Source organism: Protopterus annectens, chromosome 13.part0, assembly GCF_019279795.1.
Source record: "Protopterus annectens isolate FY-2018-M chromosome 13.part0, PAN1.0, whole genome shotgun sequence".
In the NCBI taxonomy this organism is placed as follows: Eukaryota; Metazoa; Chordata; order Ceratodontiformes; family Protopteridae; genus Protopterus; species Protopterus annectens.
In genome coordinates, this window is record NC_056747.1 from 130,892,539 (window position 1) to 130,908,759 (window position 16,221).

Consider the following 16,221-nt stretch of genomic DNA (forward strand, 5'->3'; position numbering starts at 1 on the left):
CCTTCGTTGAAGGTTGTGCGTCAGGGCTGGTAACTCAGCACGTAAAAATCAACTACCAATCATTAGCGGACCGGAGTTCCGCTGTGCCGACCCCTAACCGGGAAAAGCCGAAAGACACAAACTATTGCTTATAAGTCCCTTTATTACTTTATTTTAATTCTCTCTAACATTATTTTTCAAATACACCCAGGTTAGTAATCTGTCAAAATTCATGACATTAAGGGCAATGACTTGGTTGACCATAATTTCAAGAATTATGACAGTTTTCAAATGTGGTTGCGATAATATGTAAGATATACGTAAGTATAAGTAATATTAATATATATATATATATATATATATATATATATATATATATATATACACACACAGTATATTAGATACTGTCAATACACCCCCACCACATATATGTTCAAAATGCATTTTGAACTTTAACCCTCATTTACAGGAAGTAAAATTTTAGAATGATCAGCAGTAACACAGAAATACAACGTTTGAAATTAATCTAGTTAATTTTAAAACATATTCATGTTGTTTTTATGCTCTTTATCTTTTAAACGTTAGAATAATGAAAAGAAAGAAAGAAAAGAAGAGGAAATAAGAACACAATGGGAAGAAGAAAAAGAAGACATCTGCAGACTTAAAGACGCCGGTACTAATCTCTGTTTAGTGACATCTTGTGGTCATCCTAATTATATATAGTTCAGTGAAAGTTGCATCCTTTATATTTAAAGTACAGTGTAACTATAATATACTCATGCAGCAGATCATCGCAGTACAGAGGGATATAATATATTTATAGTGATGAAAAAGCGTGTTTAAAACAATATTACTGGTTTTAATGTGTCATTTAAGAAGCTGAAAAAACTAAAATAACTTTAATAATAATGAATTAGACAGTTACTGCTATGCAGAATACTTTTGATAAACAAAGAAGTACCTATTACCATAATGGAATTTCCTCTACAGTTTCTCTGGTTCTGTAACATGCTACCTGTTATATTGTACACACAAATATTTACACACTGTCAGGCTGGATTTTTGATTATTCAGTCTAAACATTTCAGGACTTGGCATTGTGAGTCCTAATATTTTAAAAGGTTACTTTCCTTAAGTGATCAATTATTGTCACTGACCTAATATATTTTTTCATATTCACATTTCATTTATGCAAGTACAAACCATTAACTTCTTTGCTAGCTATGTCTTATTATATTTCTGACATTTTCTAACATTTCCATTGTTCAAGGGCTACCTGATATTTTCTACCTGGCCTCCCTCAGAATACAGATTCTTCACAAGAATAAATAGTTTCATTAAATAAGATCTAATAAGTAAAATAATTGATCTGCTTCTTGCAACAGACAGTGGCACACCTAATGGTTTAATCTCATAAAAAAATATAACAAACACATAGACCATGGGTGATCCACAGATAATGGAAGACTTGAGATATAATACAAAGAGGTAGTTAAGCATCAAGCCTGTTGGTGGAATACAGAATACTTACAAATGCATAGCAAGAATGAAGCTGATAGCATAGTAAACAGAGAATGACATCTGCCATACATAACATCTAGCAATGTATTAAAATATTGTTATAGAAAGCTATTAATCATCATACAGTTAATAAGATACAGATTAAGCATCCGTACTTAAGTAAATGATGCTCCATTGCAATTCTATATACATAAGGACATCTGAATGCAAAAACACACTCAAATTGAAATACATATTTACACAGACCACTCTTGTCTATTCATAAGTAAGGGGTGTACAGATGTATTTACACAAGGTATAACCCAACTGTCTACAAAACCTAAACATCCCATAACCTTTTGGTATTACTTCAGAATACACTTGTCCCGATGCTTTCTTTCAAATGCAATTGTGAAATCTAGCACCTGATATGATGCCCAAAACAGCTGTGTAATGCAACAAAACTGCAAGGTTAAACATAGAGAACACTCCATTACTAAAATGCAAATGAAAACAAGCATGCATCTCTTATATGGGATATCATGGTTCACAACTCTGCACACTGGTTGTTATAAAATTGTTTTTTACTCAAATGATTTTTACAGACATTTGACTGGAAACTATTAACAGTGATTATAAATTTGCTTTGAGAGAAATATATTTATATGACTTCTATATAGATATTAATTTGCATATAACAGCATTTATATACATTACTGTACTTAGCATTTATATACATTACTGTACTTATACTTTAATATAAGCTGTTTTCTATGATGTATGAAACAATTTAGAAGAGAAGATGTTTAAAACACCTCAATCTGCTCAGCATCTGTTGCCTTAATTACTCAGAGATACTTCCCTAATTATTGGAAAATAATATTAATGACCAGATTTTAATTATTCAAAATGATCTGTATTTGTTAGTGAAATATGTGATTTTATTTTATACTAAACTAACTTTTAAATCATTTCAAGCATTTTTCATCTCCCATTGGTATGATGAATACAAAAACTTAATCCGCACATTTCAGAATATTGCAATGACGTGTACTATAAGCAAATTCGTAAGTACATGATACTTAAAATATAATTATAAAAGAATGCTTCCTGTACAGAAGTTAAATGTTAAGTGTATATTCCAAGTAAAAGAGGTATTGATAGTAACATACATGCATACGTTTATAATACAAACATTCACTTAAAAACAATCACTCATTTGTATATTTACTCACATGCATATATGCATAGAATACATTCACTCTCTAAACTGTTAATATACGGGTCTATATTAAAAGACCGAAGGGGTGTTTCAGCGAGCACCTCTTGGTCGACACGTAATGAGCTAACGCACTAAAGTGCGAACATTCAAAACAGTGATTTCTTTCCCTGGGAAAGAAATTGCTTGGTCATCCCTGTGTATTTGCCCCTTTCCTCACTGTAGTGCGATCTCACAGTTGGTATATTTAGTTAGGGGGGTGTGGGGGGCAAAGCCCCCCACGTTGTTATGTTTTAAAGTGTGTGTGTGTGTTTGTGCTAGCGGTTTCTTTCCCAGGGAAATAAACCACTGTTTTGAGCATTCACACTTTAGTGCTTTCGCTCATTACGTGTTGACAGAGTGGTGTTCACTGAAACACAACTTCGGTCTTTTAATATAGACCCATATATATATATATATATATATATATATATATATACCAAGCATCTGCTCATAATTTACAAACACATACACACAGTTATATGTATGCACATCCATGGAAATATATTATGCATTCATAGCACAGACAATATACACAAATATGTCATTTTAAATTGTAGCACCTTTTAATTATACTTCCATATTCTATTACTTTCACCTTTTCAGCCATTTTATTAAATGAGTTTTAAAAGTTGTATGATATGTAATCTTGATATGTACTGGTGTTATGATGTCTATAGGCTAATGTGATGTAGGTATAGTCAGTTTTATTTATTTCCTCCACATAAATACTTAAATGCTAGGCTATTTATGGTATTTTCTATAGCAAGATTAATTAAAAGAAAAGATCAGAGAACTTTGAAATGCGTTATCTCTGGGATATTTCTGATATATTCAGAAATACATACTATCATTTGTTATTATTAACATTCCAACATTATATCTCTATGATCTTAAATATTAATATTTCTCAAATTAATACTTTATAATGTTTTCCTTTTAACATGACTTGAGTCATGTCTACATAGTTATAATTAATAATATTGTTTTCAATTAAGAAGCAATAGCAACTGTTTTAGCTTGGTGACATTGGGATGGGTTGGTTGGTGTGTGATTTGTATGATTATATCATCAAATCAGGGAATTTTCATTCTATGATGGGAGATTTGAATGCATATAAGTTTGAAAATTAGCTTTTTTGTATCTGTCTATAACAACAGTTATTGGTACTTGGTTATAATATTTTAAGCTAAATAGCTTTAAATCAGTGTATTTATATGTTCTTATGAATGTCGACATGTAATTGCCTTTCATTAAACATCAATGGACTTAATAATCCATTGAAAGGAGTAGTTTAAACAAATATTTAGAACTGCATAAAGGTCACATAACGTTCTTACAAGAAATGCATTTGTTATTTGAAGATATAGATAGAGTGATGTTAAAAGATTATTCAACTCTTGTGAGCTCTCATTTTAAATAAAAAAGAGAGCACTCTTATTCTTTGGATACATTCTTTACCTATGTCTAAAATATTAAATATCTATTCAGATAGAAATGGCATGTTGGGTTTAGCAATAGTAGAAATTAACAAAAAAATTATACTTTTGAGAATTCTTACTGGATACCTGGAATTAGAGCCAAAATTGTTAAGAAATATTTGGATATTATAACCTTATATACAAAAGGTGAATTGATTATTGCAGGAGATTTTAACTGTATTATTTCTAGTGAAACACAACTACTGATAAGGTTCCTAAACTATGCTCAGTAGCTAAACACTTAGATAATTTTAGTTATTCTCAATATTTGAGAGGTACCTGTGATATTAAGTCAACTAACTTTCTTAACTTTACACAGTATTCTTATAGATTTGGCACCCAGATAAACACTGATAAAGTTTTTACTTATAGTAGTTTATTTACTAAAATTGAAGATGTATTGATAACTTCATGTACTTTATCTGACCACAATGCTGTTACATTTACATTAACATTAAAGTCAAGTAATTTTATTTACTTTCAGAGAATCCCTCCTTACATAATAAAATGAAAAGATTTTAAGGAATGGTGTCTAAAAGAAATAGGTCAATACATTTAAATTAATAATAATGGAGAAGTTTCAGAAGTAATTCTGTGGGATTCTTTAAAAGCTTATATACATGGGAGAATTACAATTGGTAAATGTGTTAAAAAAGAGTAGGATAAGGAGTTGATGTCTTTGTAAGTCTAATACGGATAAATTGAAATCCAATTTAAAACCTTATGACAAATCGGCAAATGCCCAGTTGAAAATATTATATGGTGAAGTACATCAAGGTATTTCTGGTTTAATATCAATAAATCTGAAAAACTGAAATTATAAACTTACTTGATAAATCCAAAAAGCTTACAGAGGTCTGCTGTTAGATCTAAAAAAAATACTAATCATATTAAAGAAATAATTTCCTAACAAGGTGATAAAAATAAAAAAACTGACTGATTTAAAAGACACAATAGAATGTTTTAGGAAATATTATGAAGAAATTAATAACATAGAGACATACTTAGAAATGAACAACATAACCAATAACTTTTTAAAAGACAACATAAAAAAGAAAAAATATCCAAAATTGGTAAGTCAGTCTCTTTTAAGAAGTTAAAAGATCAAATTAATAATTTTAAACCAAATAAAGCCCCTAGTCTTGATGGTATAATCCCAGAATTATACAAATTATTACCAGAGAATATTTTAAATATCCCATTAAAAGTTTTTGAACAAGTTAAACATATGTCAACCATCGCCCCTCCTGGAAATATTCCCTGATATCTCCTATCTTGAAACCAAATAAAGATTCTAACTTATGTTCTTCTTACCATCCTATTTCATTATTAAATGTTGATATAAAATGTTTATATCTATTCTTACAAAAATAAATAACCTTATTATGCCAGGATTAAGAAATGATGATCAGACTGGTTTTATAGTACATAGAAAGGTTCAGGATAACATAATTAGGCTTAATACTTTAATAAATCTGACTAATAAAAAAATAACTAACTATGTCTAGATATAAATAAGGCTTTTGATTCTATTAGTTGAAATTATTTGTTCAAAACACTTAATACAAATTTTTTACCTAGATTTTATAAATCTTACAAATAATCTATATACTAACTCATTCTCTTTTATTAAAATTGGCTCTTTTCTTTCTAGCTCTTACAAGATATTAAAAGGTACAAAACAGGGGTTCCCTTGTCACCTCTATTATTTGCTCTAGCAATTGAACCTTTTGCAAACTTTATTAGATCTGATAGAAAAATTCAGGGATTCTCGATAGATGAAAGTTATTCCTGTAAAATTCAATTATTTGCAGGTGACATTTTAATAACAAGTGGTGATGCTGAAGCTTCAATAGAAAATTTAACTAAATGTACTAATTACTTTGGAAAGCGCCAGTTTTAATGTTTAACCCTGATAAAACAGAAACTTTATTTATTAATAAAAAGTTAATAATTATTTAAGAAACTATAATAATTTTATTTGGGATAATTCATATATTAATTATCTTAGATTTATAATTATATCTACTGTAAAAGACTCAATAGCAGGAAAGTGTAGTAATTTAGTAGACTCTATTACTAAAATAATTATTAATTAGAACAAACATTTTGTTTACAATGGAAGATAGACTTACTTTAATAAAAATGATAATCCTACCAAAAATACTTTTCTATCAACAATCACTAATTATTCTTCCTCCTAAAAAATCTTTAAGAAATTAATTTCTACTCTTCTTAAATTTATCTGGTTCCCAAATAAACCAAGATTATCCTTTGATTGGCATGTTAAAAATTTCTAAATGTTGAATTATATGCCAAATACATAATTTTCAGTTTAATATCTCTATCATTAAATTCCTCTTTCCAATCCACTTGGAAATCCATTCATGAAAGATTAATAAATAACAGCTATGTTGTAGAATCTTTATCTAAATTTGGAATTAATAAATTTTACTGGATCTTGAAAATGTTTTAAATGAAAAAAAATACTATTCCTCTCCCTTCATTGATTACATCCTTACAAATTTTAAAAGATTCATGATTTTTTTAATAACAAATATTTACTAAATCATCAACATCAAACAATACAGCCAGTAACTCACTCTTTGCTTCATATGTAGCTAAAATATGGAACAACATTCCCATCTTTAATGAAAATACCCATACTACCTCCTTCAAAACTAGCCTAAAATCCCAATTTAGATACTCTTGGCTCTGCTCCTGCCATACCCCAGGATAACAGCTTCCTTTTTTTACCCTTCTTCTACTCTTCTGACTCTTGCCTCACTCCTTATACTTCACTATGCCTCCTCCTTGATACTTATCTTCTCCTCCCTTCATCTACTATCATTGCCCTCAATAACTTTTCCAAACACCTCTTTTCTCAACCCCCTCCATACTAATTATTCTCTGCTCTCCTTACCTCAATAACTCTGTCTTCCCCTTCATCCCAGCCTTCCCAATTCCACTGACCTGAAATGTACCACCCCAATGCTACTACTCATGATAATCATGTTATTGATATAAACATACAGTTTTACCTATTGCATTTTAATGCTTTATTATACCAGTTATCTACCAATGTCCTTGTATGCAATTATTCTACCTACTGCTATTTAATACTTTATTGTATTGAATCTCTACCAATGTCCTTTTATGCAATTTAACTAGCAAACCATGTTTTGTAATATATAGAGCTTTTCTACCCTGGTCTCCACTGAAAAGGGCTAAGTTTGAACTTCCCAGTCAACAAAAGCAAAAAAATAAAAATAATGTATAATATACATGAGTGATATGTAGGTATAAGTTGCAGGTAACCATAGTCAGTGACTTCCATGTACAACAAAGCTGAGAAATTAATCACACAACAGCACTGCAGAACACTGTGAACCCTTTCAGGGCTGCACCTTCTTTAAATTCTGATTCTGTATTGCCAGAAACTTGCTTCAGACTGCTGTATTCATGCTCTTTTGTTTCCATTTGGTGGTAAATCATTTAAAAAAGTGGCACATCTGCTTAAGCATCAAGTATTCAGCAGTGTGCACAATATATATTCAAATGAGGCTAGGTTCCAGATATGTCTATAAAGGTATAGCTCACTGGCAACGTCACACACGACTAGGTTGTACCACACACTATGAGTATATGTCATGACTGAAAGTGCGTGCATATTGTCTCAGCATGAATGAATATCACACTCAATGGCAGTGCTAGGCTGTGCTGCTCATGATTTAGAATTTACATTAACAATATGAGTCACAGGCCGCCATCTTGTTTTACATGCTACTCGTGGCAATGGCTGTTAGTGTTAACGCCAACGGAGGATCATTTTTGTTCTCCTTTACAACCATTTCAAGGATAGGCTGATGGGACTTTATGTGGGAATATATAAGAAGGTGGATGCCTGTTTTGACCTGGCCAAGTTTTAGGCAGAGGCTAATGGCACCTCTAAGACCAGTCAACTATGCAGACACTGATATGATGACCTGCAATAATGCTACCTTGAAGATTTCTGGATATAGGAAGCAGAGGTCAATCAGGAATACCCACAATAGTATATTAGGTATTTAGCACCAATACTGTTTTTCAAACTGCAATTTTAAATATATTTTTCAGTCATTCGAGGCAAATTTTCTAATAAAGGTTTCTTCTTCCTCCTCCTATCAGGGTATAACAAATAGCCACTGGGGAGTGGGGGTGCTTTATCTGTGCTGTTTCTTTTCAATATATAATGTCATGCTACATACTGAGGGATAACATATGCATGTTCAGTTGTATGGCTGTGGGCACCATGTCAGGCTTCTGTTATCATCCACTCATGTGAGAGGCTGCGGCATAGTATTGAGACTGTGGCTATTTTTCCAGGCTGTTATCTCGCATGTGAATATGGTTCGGTGGTTTACTTGTGAGGATGTGGGTTTCTGCTATTGTGCACATATATGAGAGAGTGTAGTTTTGCACTGATTTCTGTATATCATCAACATCTGTGTGTGAAGGTTGTTTTGTCCCTCTTGCCTTTGGCAGAGGTAGAGACAGAGGCCAGCCATGTTGGCTGCTGTAGGAGGCAGCTCAGCCTTTCAGCACAGCAGAGTTAGTTTGCACACTACCTAGTATTTGTATAATATTGACTGTATCATCATCATCATCATCATCAACCCTCTTCTTCCCATTTTCTACATGTGGTTGGGGTGCCATGTCAATTGTCACAATCACTCTCAATTCAGTGCCACTCTCCTACCTTCCTCAACAGTCATGTTAATCCATCCACCTCTTTGCTCTACACCCTCATTTCCTCTGGCTTTCTTCATGTCTGCCCCAAATCTTTTTCACCAACTTTTCTACACATGTGCTTGAACTGCTGTATTCTGTTCGCTTTGACCTTCACTGCAATTGGAGCTACTCGGGCTTCTGCTGTGATGTCCTCAGCTCTTCTTCTGATCCACAGTGTGCATCCTGCCTCCTGTCTCCTTCACTTCATCTAAATTACCTCTATCTTCCTCAACTGCTCTGCCATCATGCCTAGGTTTCTGTACCATACAGTAGTACTGGTCACACCACTGTTTTGTCCACCGTACTTTTCAGTGTCTTTGTCATTGTTCTGTCTTATACTACCTCTGATACTCTATGCAAGTTGAATGCAGCCCCTCTTATTCTAGCTTTGACCTCATTCAGACTTCACTTCTCAACCACCATCCTGATACTTGATACTTGAAGCTATTAACCCGTTCTACTATTTGTCCTTCTATCTTTGTTTTCATCTTCTTCCCATTTGCTGCCATTACAGTTGTTTTATCTGTACTCAGTTTAATCCAGTGTGCATTAAGCTTTGCATTCCATTCCCTATTATTTGCTGACATTCTTGTTGAGAGTCTGCCTGTAATGCCACACCATCTGTGTACAACAGCTGTGTGAATCTGTCCCCTCTGAACTGTTTTCTAATGTAGTCAATCAGTATGAACAGGAATTGGCTAGAAGCTGAACCCTTATGCACACCCACTCCCACTCCTACTAGGACCCCTCTGTGAGTCTGAACACTGTTCATACTTGTGTCAGTGGGTCCTTGTAAATAGTCTACATTAATTCCACCAATGTTTCTGGAACTTTCATCCATTGCAGGACTGCCCAAATCAATTTTCCTGGGGCGTTGTCATATGCCCAGTAACTTCTTGTCAACTATCTGTCTTTTCTTCAACCATCATGTCAGTTGGGCTGCATCCCGATCTGAATCTGAACTGCTCATCTCCCATCTTCCTTTCTACTTCTCTGTTTATTTGCTTATCAATCACCCTCTCAAAAACATTCATACAGCATGACAGGAGTTTGATACCTCTATACTGTCCCCTTTGGTCTTGAACACTATTATTAGAATGCTTATTCTCCAATCATCTGGGATATGAGTTTCTCTCTATGCTGCTATGAGTAAACTATGGATCCATTTCTCCACTAATCTACCCAACATCTTAATCATATCTGCCATGACCTCATCTGAACCTACTACGATTCCTGACTTTTTTTTCCTTAATGCTGGTCTTACTTCTTCTTCTGAGGGGGGCTCCTCTTCTTCTCTCATCATAGGCTGTCTCTGAGTAGTACAGCTTCTGTGCAGTGTTCCTCATTCAGAAGCTGCTGGAAGTACACCCTCCATCTGCCTTTAATGTCTTGTGGACTGGTGAGCAGATTGTTCCCAACATCCATTATTAGATGTTGTATGACTATCTCCTTTATCTTTCTGTCTTTGCCTTGCAACTTGATAGAGTTTCTTTGTGCTATCTGCTGAGTCACTTTCCAGAAGCTGGTAGAAAGCCTCTGATGCATTGCTCTTTGCTATTGCAACTGCTTTCTTAGCCTCTTTGCTAGCCAACCAATATTCCTTCTTAGCCTGGTCTGTCTTTTCTTCACTCATTCTTTCCTTTGATGACTTCCTGGACTTTTGCTTCCACCACCACCATTTCTTATGTAACTTATTTCCATAACTGGCTCGGGCACTTGTCTTTTCTGTAGGCCTCACACATGCTGTTTTGAGGTGCTGCCATTCTTCTTCAACTACACTAATTTCCTTTTTCTTTCTGTGATGCTAGATCTCTGAGTATTTTCTTCAGCTCATGTGCTTTCCCTCCAGTCAACTTCTAGATATTCAGCCTAGTCTCTGTTGACTATAGACACAGTTATCATAATGGTTAAGGTCTTCACCTCCCATACACAAGGTACAAGATTCAGTCCTGGCCTCTAGCTAACGTCTGTGTAGAGTTTGCTTCTTTTCCCTGTATCTCTCTAGGGTTCCTCCAACCTCCCAAAACCATGTTGGGTGTTTCTACCTCAAACTTGACCAAAACTGGAGTTGTAAGCAGCAGAACAGACTATTAAGTAGGAGTCTGGATGGTGACTACTGGAGATGAATTCATCAACCACTTTGGACATCATCTGTGGTGCACATTATCCTCTAAGCAGAAGAATATCTAACCCAGATTGTTGGCAGTATCTGGGCTAGCCAGTTGATAGTGTAAAAAACGGCCCTAAGTGATTTGGTCACATTGAATAATGTTGCTAAAAATGGGCATGGGTATTTGCCTGTGAATGGATGCCTGGGACACATGCCAATGGAGGGAAGAGTCTATGTGCCTCTAATGATTGGTGTATGACTGCCTGCCATAAAGCTTAGCAGCCCTGGGTCAATAAGCTACTGGTCGACTGATGTCCGGTTGCCCACCCTGGCTTACCTGGGATAGCTCAGTTGAGTGAAAGCTGGATGTGAAACCACTTGACCTGCCAAACATGAACAAAGGATTACTACATTCAGTATAGGTTCACTGACAGGATTCAGCTTGGAGGTGAATGGATTTGATAATAAGTAGGAGTCTGGACATCCTCTGTATCCAGAAGATAAGCTGAAAGGACAGTGCAGCAAAGCCACTTGGCTTGGAATCCAGAGTCTATTACTCAGGGGGAGGACAGACTATAAATGGTGTGGGGAAATGTGGTGAGGAATAGAATTCAGAAGGCAGTGAGGGATATCATCAGAATTAGTGACACACTCATGGCATTCAGACACCAATGTATGGATAGGGCACTATTCATAATCTCAGCCTATTCCCCACAACAGGGTTGCAATAGCAAGGAAAAGAGTGTCTCGAACTAAAGCATGACAACTTATTGATAATGGGGAATCTGATTACACATATCAGAACAGACAGAACAGGATAAGAGGACTTCCTGCATCCACATGGGTCAGGCAACAGGAATAAGGAAGGAGAGGCCATTCTAGACTTCCGTCTGGCAAATGGTTTGATGGTGGCCAAATCTTGGTTCAGCAAGAGAGACTGTCACAAGAAGATACACAAGAGTAGCCAACATGCAACTCATCTAGACTTTCTCCTAGTAAGGAAAGAGTACTGGGGTAGAACCAGTGATTGCAAGGTCATCCCTAACGAAACAGTCAGACCATAACACAAACCACTGGATGCCACAATTAGCTACTAGCAGTTGGTCAGAGAAGGCTATAATGTCAACAGAGAGTAGGATGAAGATTATATGTATCGTTTGTAGAATATTTTCATTTAAGTCACCCTTCCCATCAAACCGTGACATAATGATACCAATGAACCACAGGCTCATCCATCCCTGCATCTCTACCACATCTGTGGCTGTAGTTGTGGTGGGTGAGAGGGATGTGAGTGCCTCACAAGGAGGTCTCTGACCTCTCCCAGACAGGTAGCCCAGTTTGCTTGCTTGCAGTGGCCCAGATGTCAGTGTGGGAGGAGTTGCAGGAGGCAGTTGACAGTGCAAAGGCCTACTGCATAGTTGTTGTTATTATGTATCTCCTAGAGTACAATGCAGATAGGTTTGACTGGGAGGCTCTTGCCAGTGGACCACTAGATGAGAGTTTAGCCCCTTACACCAGCCATCCTGACCTGATGAATCACGCTGGTATCTGTCTGGGCTGGTCAATAGACAGCATGCTACCCATATGCCAGCCTATCCCCAGCCAGGTATATTTCCATCTACTGTGCCAAAACACACCCATTGTGCATTACCCACTCCTCCATCCTCTGTTTCTTTATGTCAACGACTGTGTCCATCCCAAGTGTGTGCATATCAACTCCTGTTTATCCATATTGTTTTGTGTTTGTTTGAGTGCCTCGCTTTTTATGCTTATTCATCTTACACCTTGCTGTAAATCAGCCACCCTAACCATCATCCCTCTTATTCTCATATACATATAAAATTGAGTACCTGTCCCCAGTTGCTTTATATATATATATATATATATATATATATATATATATATATATATATACATATATATGTATATATATATATATATATATATATATATATATATATATATATATATATATATTTATATACCTCTGCATATTTCATTCCTAACATTTCCTTCTGTTCTGTACTCCCCTTACTGGAAGCAATACCTGTCCAGATGACAGCTGGTGCTACCTGCTGCCATCTAATTTCACAAAATTCACATTCGCTGGTGTATGGCCACATCACTACCTACAGTCTACACCCTGCTTTGCTCCACTCTGGTTGGTTTATAGCTTTTACCATTGTCATATCAGAGAACAGCTAGCTTCTCACATGTTCATTTTATTAGTATTTGGACACTCGTATAGTTTACACTGCAGTGCATCATGACTACATGGTGCAAGCCTTGCTCTGAGGCACACAATATCTCTATAAATACCATTGTATTTGGTTCCTTTGATAGCAACACTATTTACAGATTTTTTTTTAAACCTGTTGAGCAGTCTGCAATGTAACTATGTACACTAAAATCTTCATACAATGTGTAGCAGTAGTTAGCCTCCCAGTGCTATCTATCTATATATATTATCTATCTATATATATATATATATATATATATATATATATATATATATATATATATATATGAAAGCAATAATAATTTTCATTTTTTTCATAGCTTTTATTCAAACAGTCATACTGCATTTACCCCTCAAATTTCAGACCAATTGCCAACCTATCTCCTCTGTCAAAACTTCTAGAAAAATGCATACACAAGCAGCTCCTTGAATACCTTCCCCATGAAAATCTTCTTACCCCCACACAGCATGGCTTTTACCCAAAACATAGTACTGCCACTGCTCTGACATCCTTCATAGGTTCATAGGTAGGTTCTAGGCTATCTGCCCGAGGGCATTTATAAGCCTAGCCAGAGTGTGTTGGCTTCTGCCACCCCATTGATTAATTAACTGATCCCCTGTCAAGCAGAGCCAATGAAGTGATCCCATAGGTGTATTTTCTGTTACCCATCCACTCGTCAAGGTTTCTCTTGAAGAGTGGTAGTGAGGGGCTCTGCCTCATGTAATTTGGAATTTTGTTCCAAAGCATAGGGAGTCTCTGTGACAGGAATCTATCCCTCCAGCATGTTCTATTTATTGTTGTTGCAAGGTTTAGCTCACTAGAGCGCGTAGTTCGCAGTGACTTGGATTTCTTTAGGTGGAGCATGTCCATCAATTCTGAGTTGGATATGGCTTTGTAAGTCAGGCAGAGATCACCTCTGAGTAAGCGATATGCCACTGAGTACAGCTGGAGTTCTTTCAGTTGGGCTGCATTGGACATATGTTTGAGGCCAGTAATCCTCTTGGTGAGGTACTTTTGTGGTTTTTCCAGCTGTTGGAAGTGTCTTGTGAGGTACATCCCAATTGGGGCATTGTACTCTATGATGAGTCTAATGAGTGACGAATAGAGGGGCACTATAACCTCTTTATTTCTAGATGCGAACCCTTTAGTAATTAGATGGATCAAATAGAAGGATTTCCTAACTGCTTTGGCAATGTGATTGTCAAAGGAGAGATTACTATCTACCTGGATCCCCAGATCTCTTATCACCTCTTCTGTATTAAGGGGGCTACCACCTATGTGGTAATTCATGGGGGTTTTGTTTTTCCCAAATGGGATGACTATGCATTTTTTGGCATTTAGCTTGAGGCCATGACTTTGACACCAGGTGTCCAGTCTCAGTAAGGCCCTTTTGGAGGATGTCCGTGTCAGCCAGAGAGTCAACTATGGCTCCCAGTTTGCAGTCATTGGTGAACTTGGTTAGTCATAGTCCTTCTCTGTTTGCCTGTACTTCTGAGAAGTATATGCCAAACAGAAGGGGTCCCAGGACCAAGCGTTGCGGGACACCACTTGTGACTGGTTTAGAGTCGGACCTGGAGCCCGCTATTCATAAATATCACAAAATTCTGTGACAATAATAAGTTATTCTCCTGCTTGTTTCTTGACCTATCTAAGGTCTTGATACTGTTTCTCACAGGCTACTATTATCCAAACTATCCTCATTAAAGCCTCTAACTCTGCTCTATCATGATTCTCCAGCTACGTATCAAACAGATTCCAGGCAGTCAAATGGCAGTCTAATTTCTCTCCCTTCCTACCTGTTCAAACTGGGGTGCCCCAAGGCTCCATCCTAGGGCCCCTACTCCTTAATATCTTTATCAACAACCTCCACTCTTCTTGGCCACTCTTCTCCATTATTCAATATGCAGATGATTCAACAATCATCTCCCGCTCTGATGGTATCACTCACCTTCATAGCCTCACCCAAGAGTCTCTTCACTCCGTTGAAAGATGGCCTGCTTCCAATCAACTTCTACTGAACCCTAAGACAACTAAACTCTTCCTATTTCTTTCTAAACCTCCCCAACATCACAAAACAACCTTTTCAGTTTCCTCCCTGAACAATACAGTCATCTCCACTGAATCTGATACCAAACTATTAGCTGTTATTATCGATGGGCATCTGACGTTTGACCTACACACTGCAATGCATTTAAAAAAACATCAAAAGCTAGCTCTGCTCTACAGGCATAAAACATTCCTTACAAATGCTTCCAGAAACTCCCTTGCACAAACCTCTTACTACCCACACTACTTTGTGTAGATCTTATACTCACTTTCATCCAATTTAATCTTATGAGTAAATTAGAACTTACTTATAACAAAACTGCAAGATTTGCATTCAGCCAACCTTATCGCTCTCACCACTGCATAGCCCTGTAAAACCTGCAGTGGATGGAATTTTATCATCAAATCCTATTACCCCAGCTTCTTATGGCTCATTTAATCTTGCATGACTTTTATTCCTGCCCCTCTCTCTCCCCTCTCATCCAGCCTTACACCCCCAACCAAGTTCCCCACAGCTCACAACAGAACCTACTGCAAGTTCATATGACCAATGAAAACATTGGTAAACTACTTTACTGCTGTACCATAGCAAAGGCCTGGAAAAAATTACCACCAAATGTCCGATCTATTAATAATCCAAATAGCTTTAAATTAGCTCTCAAAAACCTTTTCCATAATTTCTGGTCCTGTCCTTGCAATGATTCCACATGATTTCTATCTAGTTAGAGTCTGCTGTCTTTTTAGCTTCCATTACTTTGTTTCTTTCTTTTTTCTTTTGGACAACTTTTAATTTGATTTTACAACCATAGTTAGCAATCATAACAGATATACATGTTT